The sequence below is a fragment of the Polyergus mexicanus genome, unplaced genomic scaffold (genome assembly GCF_030449975.1).
Source record: "Polyergus mexicanus isolate NDT 795.1 unplaced genomic scaffold, iyPolMexi1.0 SCAF_6, whole genome shotgun sequence".
Classification (NCBI taxonomy): domain Eukaryota; kingdom Metazoa; phylum Arthropoda; class Insecta; order Hymenoptera; family Formicidae; genus Polyergus; species Polyergus mexicanus.
The window spans coordinates 5513886-5533858 of NW_027223326.1; the positions used below are offsets into that span (position 1 = coordinate 5513886).

Consider the following 19973-nt stretch of genomic DNA (forward strand, 5'->3'; position numbering starts at 1 on the left):
ATGCACAGAGAGACTGACTAACGAAGGACTAGATATGACATACGTGAAAAAAGAAGACCTAATACCAGATTGTATCAAAGAAATAAGCGAGATGGGAGTAAGAATGTTACAAATAAAGGCAACGATAGACGATAAGGAAATAGAAATATACCCAATAATATTATTCGGCAGGAAGGATGCGATAATACTGGGAAAAGAGTCAGATGAAAAACTTACCTGGTTACAAAAGAAGTGGAGAGAGCAGATCCAGCCAAGGAAGCGGAGCGATAAACATATCCAGACACTGGAGTCCACAGTGAGTGACCAAAAGACGCAGGAAGAGACTAAAGTAGCAGCACGAAGGGCAGGGACAAATACGTAACTATGTCCAAATACTACAGAGAGCTGAAAACAGATAAATTAGAATCAGACATACACGACAGTTCAGACGATGACTGTACAGAAAACAAGATAAAGATAGAAAGAGATAGAATTAAAAGAGATACTGACATTTTTGACACGGAAACAGTAATGGATAAAGAAATTAATGACAGATTAGTTGAGATATATGACATGAACAAAACAGGCAGAGAAAAGATAAAAGATAGAATGACAGATAACGACACAATAGAGAATGACACGAGGAAAATATAGACATAATAGGGGAAACACAACAGGAGATAGAATGGGAAAACGAACGAAATGACGAAACGGACGAAACAATTAGGAGTAATAATAGTAATAAGCGGGGGAACCGGCAAACATCGATGATTACACATGTATCGCGAGAGGGAGATGAAACAGACACAAATACATACGATACACTGTCGAGTAACGATTACGAGAAACAGAGAAAACGATCCGAAGCATCGGTAGTTATCGCGGGACACATAAATAAGACAAACGACACGGTAAACACATAACCGACACGAAGCTTCTTCTTCTTCTTCGTCTTCGTATTGGCTAAAAGACCTCCAAGCGGATTCGTCCATACACCATCAATTAGACATTGTTGTAAAATAATTGGTCAAATAGAAAGGTTGTTTCTCCTGACGAAGTTGTGCAAGAGATGATACACTCTAGTGTCGCTAGTGAAAGCCAGTGTCTGTACATCTAGTGTAATGTTGGGATCGATTTTTTTTAGTCCAGAGATGAGTAAACTAGAGCTGTCAGAAGTGTCACGACAACCAAAGAAGATGTGATTCAAGTCTTGAAAAGAATACCCGCATAGACATTCTGAAGAGTCAATGATATTCTTTCTCCAGAGATGACCCATAGTTGCAATATAGTTAGATCTTAGTCTTGATACAAGTGTGATTACTGGTCTGGGAAGTGTCTCTTTGATCTTTCTATTAGTGTACCATGGAGGTGAAAGAATGTCGAGCTTATGCGCAAAGTATTTGGTTCCTTTGATAAGACTCTCCGTTTGGATAACTCGAGTGGCTCTATCCTTTGAGAGGGATTTAAATCTAGAGTAAAGGTTGGTATAATGGCACTTACTCAAGAGAAGAGGATCAGGGAGATGCAGAGATTCCTTAGCCAAAGTGTCAGCCCTCTCATTACCGTATATCCCCCTATGACTAGGTATCCAGATAATGTGGATTTCCAGTGATTGCTTAGTGCATTCAAAAAGAGAGCCCCTGATTTGGAAGACCCCTTGATACGATTTATTCGTTGTTACCGGGTTCGCGAGACTAGACAACACGCTCGGAGAGTCGGAGAAAATAGCCGACTTTTTTATTTTATTATCAAGTATGGAATTGATTGGATGTTGTATTGCCAAAGCTTCAGCCTCAAAGATGGTATTATAATTATTGATTCTCTCTTTGTATTCATAGCCGAGCTCGGGAGAGAACACAGCGTATCCAGTCACATTGCCGGACTCTGCGCAAGAGCCATATATAGCCGTATAGTATGTTACGTTAAACTCGAAAGGAGCTGAGAGACGGTTGAAAGTGTCGTTAACATCCGTCATATCAGTGCCCCCAATTTGGAATCCCAGATTAGTGTTGATTATAGGATCGAGGTGCCTGTTCTCATACGGGAACTCAAGGTAACCAGGGAGCCGGAAGTGCATAATTTGTTCGAAAAGGTTGGAGTGCGCAAGATAAGCATCCACCAAATTACAAACGTTATTTCCTTCGTTTTCAGGTCGAGTTAAGAACTCAGAGATCACCAAATTTAGGGGATGCGATTGTCGAGACATAACCCTTGAGAGGTATTTCAAAGTAAGATTAAACTAGCGCGAATCCAAAGGGTATTCGCCATTGATATCCAGCAAGACGTTAATTGGGGTGGTTATCATAAGTCCTGTGACCGCACGGAGAGCCGCATATTGCAAGCGACTAGCTTGCTTTAAGTAAGGTAATTCCTCCAAAGGAGCAAATGCTTGACAGCCCCAATCCAACGGGAGTGGTGCACTTGGACACAGTATAATTGGACACGGTGCAAATGGACACGTTACAAATGGACACGAGATTTTGCACACGGTTCAATTGGACACAGTGCATTTGGACACAGTAATTTTGGATACAGTAGTTTTTGGACACATAAGAAAATACGCATCGTTTACTTGGACACCGCTCAATTGGACACTGTTCATTTGGACACCGTTCGTTTGGACACAGAAAGATGCGCACCGTTCATTTGGACACCGTTCGTTTGGACACCGTTATTTGCCCACCATTCGTTTGGACACCGTTCATTTGCCCACCGTTCGTTTGGACACCGTTCGTTTGGACACCAAAATTTGATTTAAATTATACGACGTAATCCACACCAAATTTTTGTTTTAAATAAGAAATAGGTTTGGGTTAGGTTATATCTTCCGGAAGTGGAGCCCCCCCGCAGGGGGGGCGGAACCCACTGTATCCATGCATGACATCCAAATATGCGAAAGGCTAAACAAAGTGCTAAAAGCAATGTAAAATTAATGACATCAGTATCAGAGATATAAAAGTATGAATATATTTTATTTTGACAGATATTATAACCTTCAAATGTATCTCCTTTTCACGATTTCATATTTTACATAGATTTACCAGTATAAAGTGTTATAAGAATACTGATTATATTTTCCCAAAATGATTTTTATTTCTCTCCATCTGTTACATATTCAAACAAACAGTGCGCATGTTTCTGTGTACAAATGAACAGAGTCCAAACGAACGGTGGGCAAATGAACGGTGTCCAAACGAACGGTGGGCAAATGAACGGTGTCCAAACGAACAGTGAGCAAATGAACGGTGTCCAAACGAACGGAGGGCAAATGAACGGTGTCCAAACAAACGGTGGGCGAATAACGGTGTCCAAACGAACGGTGTCCAAATTGTTGTGCCTCCGGAGAGGCACGGTAGTTGGGATCGTTTGCCGGAAGGAATTTGGGAATTCGGGCTCCGCCTGAGAACTTTATTTAAATAATTCGGACACTTTCCACATTAAATAAATAGATTAATATCAGATTTATTTGTGGTTTGGTTTATTTACAATGTTCCCGCACTTTCGCTCGCGTCGCGTATCACGATAACGGTTATCTTAACGTGCGCGTGTCTAGAGTCGAGTTTCGGTCTCGAGACTCGCCTCTCGCTTCTTCGTGTATATTTCTGCCGACTGCGTGGCTATTTAATATTATAATAATTATTGATATTCGTTTTGACACTCGCGGTTGTTAGAGATATTACTCGCGTAAAGGAATAAAGATTGCCCGCGTAATATTAATTAATGATCAAGACTGCCCGCGTAATATTAATGGTAAAGACTGCCCGCCGTTCGTTAGCGGTGGGCCTTTTTATTAACTCCCTTTGGCTACCCGGGAGGGGGTCGTTTAGCGACAAGGCTGTGTGTCGTGTCGCTTGATTTTGGCAATATCCGGATGCAAGCTAAAAAGTTCTAAGTAGGACTTCTTTGCTTGCACTTTCGCAATTTCTTTATTCCTTTTTATTTCGCTTTTAAGTAGGACTTCTACGTTGCATTTTCGCAATGTCCTTCTTCCACTTGCCCTGATTTCCGCGTTTTCGCAATAAAATGATTGCACGGTCGCTCGGGCTTAGCGCGTGGCTCGCGTTGTCAGCGCTTTGTTCGGTCAACGCTCGTAACGTGATCTGTATTCGCGTTACACGTTGGGCAATCATATAAAATAATATGTATTTAGAATAATATATTTAATAATTCGTGTATAGCCTGTTCGGGCTATAACATCCCTCCCCCGTAAGAAAAAGAAAAACGTAGGTGTAAAAGTGACGTTTTTCGCAAAACAAAATTTCTTCTTATTCTAATATACAATATTTTTCCCGTATATAATATGAATATAATCGTTTTTTATTCTAAAATCGTGTGCTTAAACTACGTTTTAGTATGGGTCTTGGGAATCCGTATGATATACGTGGTTCGTTTTCTTCGTATATCCTGACTGACGGTCGTCTCGTATATTTTTTTTTATTTTTCATAATTATATAAATTATTAATATTATTATAATTATTGTGGTTATTCTGCTTGTCGCCATAGGATATACGAATTGTTTTTGTGTGAAGAATTTGTCGTTATTGTCTTGCAAATCGTTGTGCATTTCTTTTAATTTATTTTTTAGTTCTGTTAATTCTGAATGCTGCACGATATTCTGTTGTTTCGTGTCTAGTATGTCTGTATTGTCTCGTATAAATGTAATATTAATTTCCGGTAAATACGTTTCTATTTCGCTACCTTGTATGACTTCTTTTGGTTGGATCGTCATTTCTGTTGTTATTAATTTACATTTATTTTGAAGAGTAATTTGCCCTGTTCCTTTAATTACTTTTCTAATCTCGTTATACTTTTCGCATTGAATTATTATTGATTGTTCGCGTACAGTTGAATATAACCAAGTAAGTGGCTGTTGTAACGGTATCCATATCGTTTCTGTCGCAATTACATGTTTACTTTTGCAAGCCTCGTTCTGGTTTTGTGGTTGCAAGTACATTTGTATTTCGCACGGCGCGTTTGAGTTAATACGGTGTATTGGTTGTGTTTTCTCGGATATGTATCTGGAATTTATTTGGATACACTTTTTTAAATCGTCCTCCGTTATTATAATATACATTAATCCTTCTCTATTAACTACTATTATTTCGTGGTTTATTTCCGCGTGCGTAAATATATTTTTATGATCGTAAGTAGGTAATGGGGTTACTTTTATTATATCATATACTGGTTGTGAGATTAGTGGGAATCGCAATACAGTAAATATGATTGATCCTTCAAGGTATGCAGTTATTTTAATATATTTCTCTATTGCTAACCATTCATCGTTTCGGATTTCGAAAGGAAAATATAAACCGTGAGGTAATTGGATCGCTGCTTCTTTTAGCTGTGTCATAATATCGCTAATAGGTGTTAGTACGGGGTGCATCGTGCCCTTGCGTACATACGTAAGATATTCTATTACATCTTCCGCGTCTCGAATTAAATCTATTATCATCGCGATGATTACCGTAAAATGTTCGGTTATTTCTTCGCGAGTACTGTATTCTCGAACATAATGGTTTAATAATTTACCGTTATGATCTAGTATATTTTCTAGTTTATCTAGATGTATTATAGTACTATTTAAAATTTTTATTTGATTTTTCGCGACATGTTGAATGGTTTGCTGATTATTTTGTAGGAGATTTAATTGTTCATTTATTAACTCTCTATCATTCGCATCCATTGTTCCGAACAATGTTTTCGCTATTGTGCCTATTCCGTCGACGAGACCTCTACGTCCGTTCGTCCGTGTCTTATATAGCGTATTTATTAGAGTCATTAACTTTGTTAATTGTTTCGATTCGTTTTTTACGATTTCCTCTAAATTGTCGCAAGTACGTTTATGGTGGAATTCAGATTTTATTTGTTCGCACATCTCGTTGGTTTGTTGGATGTATTGGTTTATTTGCCATGCTTTGTCGTTTAGCGTGGTTATATCTAATTTAATAACTAATTTCCACGTTTTTGTAGCTTGCTGTAATTGTCCGATTTTCTCGAAATATATGCCGGGGTTGTGTAGGAATTCTTGGATTTGGTAAGGTGAATCCGTTTTATGTTGCCCCGTGCGACTCTCGGCCTGTCGGCTGTTCCAGCTGACGAGTATCCTGCAATTTTATATCAGAATGTTTCATTTAACCGTCTTATCGGCTCTTATTTTATGAGTTTCAGCTTTCTTCTTGCTAGCTCTTAGCGTCGGTTAGTTTTTATTCAGTCGCGTTTTATTGAGTATCCGACTAACATAGTGTGCGTGAATTTAGTCGATCGTTCGCGTTATCGGCCTTCTTTGGAGGGCGAGATTGACGAGACTGGTGAGGGTGCGGTGTTGGTTATTGTGCCTCAGACTGATATGGATATGGTTCGACGATGTCTTTTTGGTTCCTAGTTATGAACCTCCTGATGGGTTCATTTCATTGTTGCGTCGACTTTGGCTGGATGTGCCGGTACGCCTTCGAGGGCGCGTTTTTCGCGACCATCTCCGTCCTATTGAGCAAATGCGTCGTGCTTTGGAGCGGATGCGGTCGTTCCAATAACGAATAAGTAAGTTCTTATTCTAATTTTCTATAAATTGTTTTAATTTATTTGTATGCATGCGAACCGCTTTTCTTCCTTTCTTAATTGTGTAATTCACGTCTGAATTTTTTTCGATTGTTACGTACGGTCCGGTCCATAGGGATTCAAGTTTCTTAGATCGTCCGCGTCGGAGCGTCTCGTCGTATACTAATACTTTGTCGCCGACTTTAAATTTGATTTCTCTAGTACCTTTGTCGTACTGTTTTTTGGCTTTAATTTTTTCTTCTTTAATATGCTCTTTTGCGAGCTGATTCGTTGCCCTTAATCTTTCTTTCAATTCTTGCGCGTAATCATCGTAATTGTATGTCGGTTTAGGCAGTCTCGTCAGTGACGTAGGTAGATCCGCTTGGTGCCCGTACACTAATTCGAAGGGTGTATACCCCGTAGCTGTATGCGGCGTCGTGTTATACGTAAACATTGCGAACGGTATCCATTCGTCCCAGTCTGTCTGGTCTTCGTTTATGTAGTGTCTTAAATATTCCGCTAATGTTCGATGCAATCGTTCTAACGCGCCATTACTTTCCGGATGATAGGCAGTTGTCTGTATTTTATTTATTTTTAGTAATTTACATGTATTTTTGAATATTTCGCTGAGGAAATTTGTGCTTTGATCCGTTAAAATTTTTTCCGATATTCCGTGTTCAAGTACAATTTTTGTAACGAATTCCTTACTGACCGTGTTTGCTTCTTGGTTTGGAATCGGTATCGCTTTGCTGAATTTCGTTAAATTGTCTTGGAATGTTAAGAGATATTTATTTCCGTTTGTTGTAACTGTTAACGGTCCTACAATATCTAACGCGCATTTTTCGAAAGGTTTAGTAGGCGTATCCGTAATTATTAACGGTACTTTATTTTTTCGCGATAATTTATTTTTCTGGCACAATTCGCATTTTGCGATGTATTTTTCTACATCTTTCGTTATTCCTGGCCAATTATAATTTAGGCGGATTCTTTTTATCGTGCGTTCAACTCCTTGATGTCCTCCTGTGGGTGCATCATGATATTCATACAATATCTGTTTCTTGTCTTCCTCTGTGTATATTTTTTCTTCGTCGGAGTTTGTTTCTTCTTCTATTGCGAGGATTTCTCGTTCTTCCTCTTCTATTTTATGCGCTTCTCTTGTTACATTGCGGCTCAGTGCATCGGCGTTCGCGTTCGCTCGTCCGGCCTTATGAATGATTTCATAATCATATTCTTCGAGTTTTAATCTCCATCGGATTAATCTTGATCCGGGATCATTCACATTAAATAACCAGATTAATGGTTTGTGGTCGGTTACGATTTTAAATTTCGTACCGTATATGTATGGCCTAAAATGTTTTACAGCCCATACAATTGCTAGTAATTCCTTCTCTGTTGTATTGTAATTCTGCTCCGCTCGCGATAAAACTCTGCTGGCGTAAGCAATTGGTCGGTCATTACCTACTTTTCCTTGTGACAATATTGCTCCGATTGCATAGTCGGAAGCATCGGTGGTCACTATGAATTCTTGATTGAAATCTGGATACGTTAGTACTGGCGCAGTCATTAATTTTTTTTTTAATATTTCAAAAGCATTTTGCTGTTCCATTGTCCACTCGAATTTTTCCGTTTTCTTTGTTAATTTCGTTAGTGGCTTGGCTATTTTTGAAAAATCTTCTATGAATTTTCTGTAGTATCCGGCTAGTCCTATGAAAGATTGTATATCTTTTACTTTCTTCGGCGTCGGAAATTCTTTTATCGCGGTTAGCTTTGACGGGTCCGGAGATATTCCATTCTCCGAAATAATGTGACCTAGATAAATTACTTCTTTGCGCAAAAACTCGCATTTATCTGGTTGCAATTTTAGATTATTTTCTCGGAGTCTCTGTAGTACTTCCTTGAGTCTTCTATTGTGGTCCTCTAGGCTCGATCCGTATATGACGATGTCGTCTAAATAAACTAGACATTTAAGTCCTTGCATTCCTGTTAGAATTGAATTCATCAATCTCTGGAATGTTGCTGGCGCATTTTTCAATCCAAACGGCATTCTATTAAATTCATAGTGTCCGTAGGACGTTGAAAAAGCTGTCTTTTGTTTATCTTGCTCAGCCATCGGTATCTGGTGATATCCTGACGCTAAGTCTAGTGTAGTAAAATATTTAGCGTTTCCTAGCTGGTCCAGTATATTGGTGATATTGGGCAGTGGAAATGAATCGCCTATTGTTAAATCGTTTAGCTTCCGAAAATCTACTACTACTCGGAGCTTAGGTTTTCCGGATGCGTCGGCCTTTTTTGGTACCACCAATAAGGGTGCGTTCCATTGACTCGCGCTTGTTCTGATTATGCCATTTTTTAGCATTTCTTGCACTTGTTTATTTACTTCCGTTTTGTGCTTCTCGGGAAGACGATACGGTCTCGTGTTCACCGGCGAGGTGTCGGCGCGCGTGTTTATCTCGTGCTCTACCGTCGCGGTGCACCTCAGTGGTTCTCCGTCCAACTGAAATGTATCGTAATATTCTTCGCATATCCGTAGGAGTGCCTGTTTTTCTTCCGTATTTAAATGTTGCGTGCGTAGTAGTTGTCATATTTGTCCGTGTCTCGAGTTAGTATACTTAAAATTTTTTCTTGTTTCCACCGTATGTATTTTAGATTCGATCTCGCGTTCTATGTCTTCGAGGGTGACGTTTGGCGTCTGTATCTCGACTTCCATATCGGTTGTATTTATAATACTAACGGGACACGTGTAATTTTTTGGTTTTACTAAGCATTTTCCGAGGTAAATTCCTGGAGCTGTTTCTTCTGCTCGTACTATTCCTATTCGATTTTGATTTGTTGTCGCTTTTACGATGGTCTCGCTGCGCGGTTTTAGAATCGTTTTGTTAAGCGAATGGAATTTTAGTACGGCGTTTCCTATTGTTAATTGACTTTTATTATAATCGCAAGATACCGAATGATGTCGAAGGAAATCAATTCCTAGTATTCCTTCATATTCGATCGGAATGTCGTCCTTTACCACGTAAAATGCATGTTTTACCTTATGGTTTCCTGTCTTGATTGTGGCGTACATTTTTCCGATGGTATGTATTTTATGTCCGGTTATACCAGTGAGCGCGATTTTATCTTCGTGTATCCATACGTCGTCCTTTAAATGTTTTAATTTTATTAGTGAGATGGTCGATCCTGAATCGTACAACATCTGTATTTTTTCGTTTTTCACTTGTCGCATTAGTAATGTTATTAGCAATAAGTCCGTCTTTTTCTTTGCACGTGGCATATCTTTAATATGCGTAACGCGATACTCAGATGCAGGTCGCGGTTGTCTCTTTCTCGCTTCTTCCTGCTCGTCTTCGCTGCTGCTACTTGCGCTATCGGCGTTTCTGTTTTGTTGTCGCGGTTTCTTTCGATCGCGTATATTTTCGTCGCGCGTTTTTTGCTGATTTCCGACTTTTTGTTTATTTGTATTGTTTTTCGGTTTTTCTTTTAGACTCCAGCATTCGTCGCGGCTGTGTCCTGTTCTTTTGCAATGCGAGCAGTATTTATTTATCGCGTTTATTCGCGAGGGTTTTACCGGCTTCGGGAGCGCGTATCGGCTGCTACGGCAATCGCGTCCGAAATGTCCGTTTTTTCCGCATTTAAAGCATTGCGGTGTCGGATTTCGACTATTTCGCGAGTAACTAAATTCGGTTTTATTTTTATTAGCAAAACCACTCGTTCTCGCAGTTCCCGGTCTGAGTTTTTCTTCGGCGCTCGCGCCCGTTATCGCTTCTTGGAGCGTCGTATATCGCTGCGCGCGTACGAGCACTTGTAATTCGTCGTGTAACCCGATTTGGAAATTTATTAACGCCTGCTCTTGGATTGTTTGTTGAATCGTGCGTTTTGAGGTTGCGGAATGCTCCTTTCCTTTGATCATCGAATCATATAATTTCATCGCTAGTAGATCAACGCGTTGTCCGAAAGCGTGCGCAGTTTCATTCGGCTTTTGTTTTAAGGAATTGAACTCGATTTGTAAGTGCGTAGTACTTTGTTTAGACTGGTAACAAGTCTCGAGTTGTTGTTTTAATTCGGCGAACGTCTGAATATTTCGTGTCTCGAAATCCTGCATGGCTTTTCCTTTCAGTTTTGTAAATAATATTGCTCGGATTAATGATTCTTCATCCGCGGGATGTATGTCCTGAACGGCGTACGTGCATGCATTTAAAAATTCTAATAACTTATGTCGCGATGTTTCGTCAAATTCGGGAATCATTGCTCTTGCTTCTTTTAACGGTAAGTAATTCGGAGCGGTGCTTCGTCGACTTCTGATGTCGCGTGCGGTTCGTCCGTATGTTCCATTAAACGCGTCGTTACCGTCTTCTGAGCGGTTATATCCGTGACGTGGTAAATTCCATAATCGCGTCTTCTACTCGCGTTACTCGCCTGTTTAATGATTTTACTTCCGTGCGTATTTCGTTTAATATTTCGAGAAGGTGCGCGTCGCCTCTTTCTTCGCGGTTTCTCTCGTTTCGATCCGCCTCCACTATATTTCGGTCCATTTGGTGAATGGACCGTCGCATTCTTTCTATTTCCTCGTCTACCGCGCTTTGTGGCGGGTTCGCGGGAGTGTTTTCTTGCGGATTTCGCGATTCGGCCATATTACTTTCTTGTTGGTTATAAATTTCTTCCGGATCGAATAGATCGCTTTCGTAGGAAGTTAATGAAAATTCGCGCCGTAGGGATACTCTACTTGGAGTTCTACTAATATACGGTCGCGTACGTCTAGTCTCGCGTTGAGTGTCGTCAGTGGGGTCAGTCGTATTACGCGGGAATAGGCTTTCGTCAAAATTGTTAAACGGAAATTCGCGTTCTGTGACGACGTTTTCCGGTAACTCGGGCTCACTTTCGCTCGAGTATTGAGTTTCTAAGTTTTTTCGCACGTTATAAGGATTTTCTCGCGATGCTAAGCTTAATGTAATCGCTCGTCGGGCTGGTTCACTCAGTAACCACGATCGGTTCGCTATCGGCTTCGGTATATTAGAACCTTCCGACATTCACGCTATTATATTTATTAAATTTTTTTGGACTTACAATAGTATAACTCGCATGATCGCTCGCTGTGTCAGTAGGTTGCTGACGCTGCAGTCCTTCGCTCGGCGGCTGATACGGCTGACGATGCTCGTCGTACGGCGGTCGTTGTCCGGCGTCGGTGCGTTGTCTGTAAAGTTATCGTAGGTCGCGATGCTTGGCGGCTCACGTTTCTGCTACAGCTGTTGTGGCGATGCTCGTTCTGTTGTCCGTGCGGTGTCTTCCGTTGATTGTAAGTTCCGTCAGCTTACGTTTTACGTGTGCTGGCGTGCCTGTCCTGTTTACACTCTGGGTGCCTTGCAGGTCTTGGGGAAGGCTTAGCTGCTGCTTCCGTCCGTCAGCTTCAATTGAATTGATTGTTGGCGTGCCCGCTTTTTAACACAACCGTGTCTTTTGCAAGTCTTGCTTAGTTCTGGCGATGCCCCGGCAGATCCTACCGCTGCCACCAAATTATGTTGTGCCTCCGGAGAGGCACGGTAGTTGGGATCGTTTGCCGGAAGGAATTTGGGAATTCGGGCTCCGCCTGAGAACTTTATTTAAATAATTCGGACACTTTCCACATTAAATAAATAGATTAATATCAGATTTATTTGTGGTTTGGTTTATTTACAATGTTCCCGCACTTTCGCTCGCGTCGCGTATCACGATAACGGTTATCTTAACGTGCGCGTGTCTAGAGTCGAGTTTCGGTCTCGAGACTCGCCTCTCGCTTCTTCGTGTATATTTCTGCCGACTGCGTGGCTATTTAATATTATAATAATTATTGATATTCGTTTTGACACTCGCGGTTGTTAGAGATATTACTCGCGTAAAGGAATAAAGATTGCCCGCGTAATATTAATTAATGATCAAGACTGCCCGCGTAATATTAATGGTAAAGACTGCCCGTCGTTCGTTAGCGGTGGGCCTTTTTATTAACTCCCTTTGGCTACCCGGGAGGGGGTCGTTTAGCGACAAGGCTGTGTGTCGTGTCGCTTGATTTTGGCAATATCCGGATGCAAGCTAAAAAGTTCTAAGTAGGACTTCTTTGCTTGCACTTTCGCAATTTCTTTATTCCTTTTTATTTCGCTTTTAAGTAGGACTTCTACGTTGCATTTTCGCAATGTCCTTCTTCCGCTTGCCCTGATTTCCGCGTTTTCGCAATAAAATGATTGCACGGTCGCTCGGGCTTAGCGCGTGGCTCGCGTTGTCAGCGCTTTGTTCGGTCAACGCTCGTAACGTGATCTGTATTCGCGTTACACGTTGGGCAATCATATAAAATAATATGTATTTAGAATAATATATTTAATAATTCGTGTATAGCCTGTTCGGGCTATAACAAAATGAACGGTGCGCATCTTTCTGTGTCCAAACGAACGGTGTCCAAATGAACAGTGTCCAATTGAGCGGTGTCCAAGTAAACGATGCGTATTTTCTTATGTGTTCAAAAGCTACTGTATCCAAAATTACTGTGTCCAAATGCACTGTGTCCAATTGAACCGTGTGCACAATCTCGTGTCCATTTGTAACGTGTCCATTTGCACCGTATCCAATTGTACTGTGTCCAAGTGAAGGCCACTCAATCCAACAGCGGTCTTATATATTCCTTATAAATAGTAATTAAGTTCGAGGGATGAGCGCCCCATCGGATACCTAAAATTGCTTTCAGAATATTAATTCTTGGTATTATGCGGTTTTTCAGATAATTTATATGAGCCTCCATTTGAGCTCTGGGTCCAAGACCACTCCCAGGAATCTAGTAGCCATGGAAAACGGAATATTACTAACCTTTAGAGTGAATTTGCATCTATTTAGCAAAATGCAGAGATTACGAGATTTAAGAGTGGAAAAGATCATACAGTTGGACTTTGAGGGAGAGATCTCAAGTCTCAAGCAGTTGAAAAATTGAAATAAGTTGTCAAGTGCAGTATTAAGTTGATTTTTGATAACATCCAATTGTCGATTGGAGCAATAAATTGCAATGTCATCAGCATAATAGAGTATCTTTACTTCGTCCGGCAACACTGTATTGTGAAAGAGCTACATACAGATTGAATAATAAAGGGCTCAATATAGAGCCTTGTGGAAGGCCGATAGTAGTGGTTCGGTTTTGCAAGTTAATACCAGCGGCGAAGCCAATGAGATCTCTATGAGTGACAAGCGAATTAATAAATTTAAGGATTTTGGGAGGAAGACCATATTTATCCAAAAGAGCTATAAGAATCTCCGGTCTGATCCTGTCAAACGCTGCAACTATATCCAGGAATGCTACACCCGTATATTTCTGGGATTTATTAGAAATATGAATATCTGTAATTAGTGTGGCAATATTATCCACACAGGATAGCCCCTTTCTAAAACCAAATTGAGTATTAGACAGTATCAAACTGTTCTCCGCCCACCATTCAATTCTCTTGTAGATAAGTTTTTCAAATAATTTTAAGAGGTTGTTAGCAAGAGAGATGGGTCTGAGAGAATCTTTGCGGCCTGGCTTGGGAATAAATACGACGAAGTATTCCGACCATTGTTGGGAAAAAAACTTTTATTAAACATTAGATTGAACAATTTCAGAATATAGTTGTGTAATTCTGGTGGAAATTTCTTTATTATCCTGTTAGAGATCAGATCAGGACCGGGAGAGGATCTAACTTTTAAAGTAGAGATTGCTTCATTATATTCGTACTTCGAAAATGGAGTGAGAAGGAATTCTTTATTTACGTCAGAGTCTATGTTATGGATTGTTGAAATAAAGTTTTGGAGATTAGGAACAGGTGTAAGGATTGAAGGGGATAGCTTGTTGAAGGCTTCGGTAAATGACTCGACAGAGATAGAAGAGTGCGGGGGGTTATTTGAATTTCTATTAGAAAACGCTCTGATGTATTTCCACACTGTGGTTATAGAAGTATTCATATTAAGTGAGGAGCAAAATTCGCGGAAAGCTAGTTTCTTTTTTCTTGCAAAGAATATTTTTGTTTGTTTTCTACATTCTAAATATTCTGAAAAACTTGAAGATGAGGGGGATTGTTTGAATTTATGAAAAATTTGATTTTTTTTTTAAATGATGTCCCTACACTCGTCATCCCACCAAACAGTAGGGGGTTTTTTCCTGACGCCATTGGCGGGCAGCTTTCTAGCTCCAGCCCCAGTCAGTGAGCCAAGAATAGCCTCAATTAAGTTGTTATAGTCTCCACTCAAATCACCACTAAACCTACTCTCCCGGTCTACAAATTTGGTGCATTCCTGTTGGAATGATTGCCAATCAACCCCAGCTAACGTAAATGAGGGACGACCAAAGGATGGACTATTGCAGGTATTAGTGATGTCTATATTTATATTAATTATGATGGGAAAATGATCGCTTCCATAATTCTCTCCAAGGACATCCCAGAAGCACTTTGCAGCCGTGGATGAAGAGACAAGAGTTACATCAAGAGCAGAAGTGGCTGATATGTCTAGCGAAGACCAGGTGTAATTACCGTCATTAAGGCACGACAGATTAAGCTGAGAGATTGCTCCCTCCAATTTTAGTCCCTCGGGATCAGGGCCGAGTATATTAGGTGACCAAAGTGCATTCTTCCCATTTACATCACCACAGATGACTACGGGATTAAAGCTAGCGCAATACTGAAGAAGAGTGAGCCAGGCCTGCGGATCTGTGTGGGGGTGGCTTCCGCCACGAGGGGGACTATAAAGAGAACATATATATATGAATTTGTTCGGTTCAAGCCAAACCTTACCCAGGATGTATTCTATATTATTGCGGTCACAGGACGAATTAATATTATCATTTGTAATCCGCGTAAATCTAAGTTTATTGGAAATGAATATAGCAACCCCACCTCCATGTCGATTACGATTACAAAATATATATATCATAATTATTAATGTTGGGGCGATATTGTTCGTCTAACCTTGTTTCACAAAGTGTTACTATGTCAATTTTATACTTGTCAAGCAAGAATGTGAGTTCGGGAATTCTCCTTTTCAAAGATCGACAATTCCATTGTAAGATGTTAGTTATGGAATAGTTTTAAGATGTTTTTTGCAACGGGAATAGGAGGAGGTTTCCCATTTGTGAAAGAATATCTGTATGAACGGATTTGATTGAAGAGAATTTATTTTGACATATTTGAATCCAATTATTTAGGATTTCCGAATGAGATGAGAGTGAATTACATTTACTATATATTTCATTATTGGCGTTGGCAACAATAGGAAAATTAGAAAATGTATTAGAAGAACCAGTTACAGAAACTATATTAGATTTGATTTGAAGGGGATTGTAATCTTTTTTTGTCGATCTAACCTCTATTTTCTTTTTGGGGGGACGCATCGCCTTAAATCAATAGTTAATAGTATTATGAGGATCGCTTTTAGGGAAACCTCTTTCCTTTATCGTTGGGATAGAGCTAGAGCTAAAGTTCGAGCTCCTATCCCTGACAACCGCGTCCGCATATGACTTAGGGAGGGCATAGGGAATATATTCCCCCAAGGTAGGAAGAGGGACTCTATATGGGGAAAATGGAGAAGTATGTGATTCAGGAGGTTGTTGGAAATTGTTGCTTTCAAGCATAGAAGTGGCTTCTAAGTATGACACATGTGGGTAACTACGGGATAGGAGATCTATCGCTTAAGGATAATACCCAACTTATGAAGGTAGAGAAATGAATGTTTTTACCATTAAAAATATACTTTTATTCTGTTCTCTTACATTCGTGCCAACGATTTTCTTTATTATGGTTGCGATTGAGCGTTTGGTTGTTGTTGTTAATTAGCGCTTTACGTGCTCTTCCTCCTCGTCGCTTGGTTTGCGTTGCTACGTCGATTCCGTTTTTGCCGGGGTTCGTTTGCGTGGTACTGTCCCGTTTCTGAGGTGTTCGTCGTAGAGGCGAGACGAGCGGTGGAGGATACCACGGAACCGGAGGCGTGGTACTCCGGGGGCGACCAATGTCGGGCGTGATTGGTCGGTCCCTCCTGGTGCCCTGCACGGTGGTGGATTTCGGCGGGCTGGCGCCGAATAGTGTCAGTAACCGGGCCTCGGTCTTCTTTCTCCCTGGTAGCGGCGCTCCTGGAGCTGGTGGCTCGTCCCAGCGAGCGTCGTGTGATGGAGGCGACTGTGCGCCTAAGCCTGGAGGCGAGCGAGCGCCGTGTGATATAGGCGACCGTGTGCCTAAGACTGGAGGCGAGCGAGCGCCGTGAGAGGGAGGCGACTGTGCGCCTAAGCCTGGAGGCGAGCGAGCGCCGTGTAATATAGGCGACCGTGCGCCTAAGACTGGAGGCGAGCGAGCGCCGTGCGATATAGGCGACCGTGCGCCTAAGACTGGAGGCGAGCAAGCGCCGTGAGAGGGAGGCGACTGTGCGCCTAAGCCTGGAGGCGAGCGAGCGCCGTGTAATATAGGCGACCGTGCGCCTAAGACTGGAGGCGAGCGAGCGCCGTGCGATATAGGCGATCGTGCGCCTAAGACTGGAGGCGAGCGAGCGCCGTGTGATGTAGGCGACCGTGCGCCTATTCGTCTCCTTTTAGCCGCTGTTAAGTGGAGCGGCGTAGGGCGAGTTTTTCGCCGAAGGGCGATTTCTGCCACTGTAGGCAGCGTGCTGGCGCTCTTAGTCCGTGGCGTCTTGGCGGCGTTGCGGCGACTGGCGCCGTGGCGTTTGTCCAACGTTATGAAGTTCGTTAGCGACTTGCGCTAGAAAGTGAGGCGTCTGGCGCCTATAACTTTCTTCGTGCTTTCTCTGCAGGGGGTCTGCCCTATATTCCGGCTGGGCGGCTTTCTACTTGCAGGTTGGCCCGGGCGTCTTGCGCCGCCTAGCGGTGCTGCCCGCAACTACGCGCGGACGCGCTATATGCCCGCCGGACTGCTTTCCACCTTCGTGTTGGCTCGAGCGCCTTGCGCCGACTAGCGGCGTCTCTCGCACTACGCGCGGACGGACGAGCACTTGCGAGAAACGATAATATTTCGCGAATATTGTGTTATCGCTATTTTTGTGGTTGCCGTAGGCCGCCACAACACATTATGGTATGCCACGATTTTTTTGAGTTTTCTTTGTTTCTGGAATATGGGACAAGAGTTGGAAGAGGCTTCATGCTCTGCGGCAGAATCCGGCAATTTGTGTCTCACGCAGTTTATACAAGACGGCTTTTCAGCCGTGCATGCTTCATTGACGTTATTGACGTTATTATTGCAACTATGAGAAGAAACCAGCTTACCACAGCGCTGACATACTGCGTTCTTATCCGAAGCTCGGCATATTCTAGCCACATGACCAAACCTTTGGCATTTTTGGCATCTTCTAACCTTTTCAACAAAAGAAACTAGGTGGAGTCTTTTCTCCATGTATATTACCGAAGGAGGTACAGTGGTTGTTCTGAAACGAATTATGTAAGAATCAGAATCTATGTATTTAGTAGTATAAGTTATCTTTATTTTGACTACGGAAAGGTTTCTTCATTCTAGAGGCATCGAAGGGTGGTTGCCATAAAATATTCCAATCAGGAGGAGGACGGATATTCCTGATTAGCTCGTCCGGAGAATCATTGTCATCGACTCCCCGAATAATAAACTGCCTAATGACTTTATGGTTAGGTACGTATGCTATCCATTTTTCTCCAAGAAAAATACTGTTACATTTTTCGTTAAAAACGTCACAGAACTTATTAGCTGAATTGCCATCAATAAAAGTAACAGAGAACTTATTTTTCCCTATCGTTTTCAGGTCAAAAGCAGATAAGAAGTTGTCAATATATTTGGCTATACGTTTACCAAACGCGATGATACCGTAAGAGCCGGGATTCGATCTTCGATCAATATTAAATGAAACAAGGGCAAGGTCGTCGATGTCTGTGTTTACGTTTTCGTTATTTTTTTCTTTGGCCTCAGAATCCTGTACCTGAGTGGAAGAGGAAAAAAGAGGTTTATGTATAGTTTTTTCTATATGTACAATAAATGGAGGATTAATGTTTAAGCCATATTTATTTAATAGTCGAGAATCTTCCTTTCCGTGTATTTCCAATGCTGATCTTTTAGGAGGAAGTGGGCTTCTCAATAAAGAAGACTGGCTTCTTTTTCGATTTTGATAAATGATATCTCGAACCTTATCAGCAACGTTATCATTGCTAGATTCCTCTTTAGATGAGGATGGATCCCGAGTAGCCTTGTTTAAAGCGTCGTCGATGGCAAAATCCATAGCTGGATCCATAATTAGAGATGAATAATTGCACGTGTTGTGTTAAATGCGTGTATGGGTCTTGTACGCAGTAAATGACTTGGAACTATAATATGGCCGACACCACACTTACGTGGCGGCAAAAAGTTGAAGCAAACCAGAGTAAACCGGAGCAAAGTCGGCAACTCCGCACACAGTGTCACTTTTAGACTGCAGCTTGTAACAATGTACACGAAATAATTTACAGATTCAGGCAGATAACTCGCGAAAATATTCTTTGATGCTAACACCAAAACTCAGAATTCAGAAACAATGTTCACTCACTGAGAGAACAAGCGGAAGTCACCGACACAAAGCGATAACAGGTCAATGAACACAAAAAACATAGAGATATTCGGGGGATATTCGGGAATAGAACCGGAACAAATGTACTAGCAGACGATACTAAGCGAGACAAGGTGCGGAAATATCGATACAAGCGTGAGCGTGCGATACAGCACTAATAGAAAAAATAGGGCGCGAGATAGAATAAGAGTAATTAGAAAAAGAAAATTAAGCTTATTAGTCGAGGCGGCATACAGACTTTTGCAAAGATTAACCGGATTTATGAGAGACGCGTATACAGAGGAGAGCGAGATATTGGACGCGTTACGCGATAGTTTAAGTAGAGGAAGTAAGACACAAAAAGGGACAGCACACATGCGGAGGAGAAAGAAAGAGGCACCAGCGGACGAGCAAGACACCGTTCCAGGAGGAAAAAGGACGGACTCAGATGACACGTCAGGCGCCAGAAAAATGGACAAGGAGGACGAATCACGGAGAAAGCCAAAAATTATCCAGCATCTGATGGGTACGTTCGTAAACCAAGATACAAAACGGGACAGAACGAGGACACCAGAAAATCGAAGCGAGAAAGGGCGGCAAAAGACCTGGGATCTCGAGGATGAACAATCATTCGAGGGATCGCAAGGAGAGAATGAGAGGCCACCCAGACGACGAGAGAGGAACAAAATGAGAAGTCCGGCGAAAGAGTACCCGAAACGTAAAAGTATAAATGTGCGATCGGTGGAAGGCTCGCCGGTGAAGAAGAGAAGGAAACCGGCAAAGACCCTGACCAGTGAAGACGAGGATGCTGATAAGGGAAACGGTCTCGAATCGCATAAGCGTACAGGGTAGCGTCTGATATACCGGACAATCCGGACGGGTCGGGCGACAATCCGTAGAGAGCGATTGCGCATTAATTGTTTGTTTAGTTTAT

General features: G+C 41.7%; 2 long non-coding RNA genes across 3 annotated transcripts; one reads left to right on the top strand and one right to left on the bottom strand.

Annotated features, from left to right (window-relative positions):
• The first annotated feature begins 672 nt into the window (after positions 1–672).
• LOC138934164 (uncharacterized) lies at positions 673–13467 on the top strand. Of its 2 annotated transcripts, XR_011447095.1 has the most exons (5): positions 673–1459; positions 1564–1731; positions 1818–2032; positions 2131–2343; positions 13254–13467. It is a non-coding gene; the product is annotated as an uncharacterized lncRNA (long non-coding RNA). The 2 variants fall into 2 exon arrangements; XR_011447094.1 differs by lacking the exon at positions 13254–13467 and having other exon boundaries at positions 2131–2535.
• On the bottom strand, positions 12634–19033 carry LOC138934166 (uncharacterized). The gene is made up of 3 exons (XR_011447096.1): positions 18849–19033; positions 17760–18738; positions 12634–13575 (listed from the first exon to the last, which is right to left on the bottom strand). It is a non-coding gene; the product is annotated as an uncharacterized lncRNA (long non-coding RNA).
• Between the last annotated feature and the right edge of the window lie 940 nt (positions 19034–19973).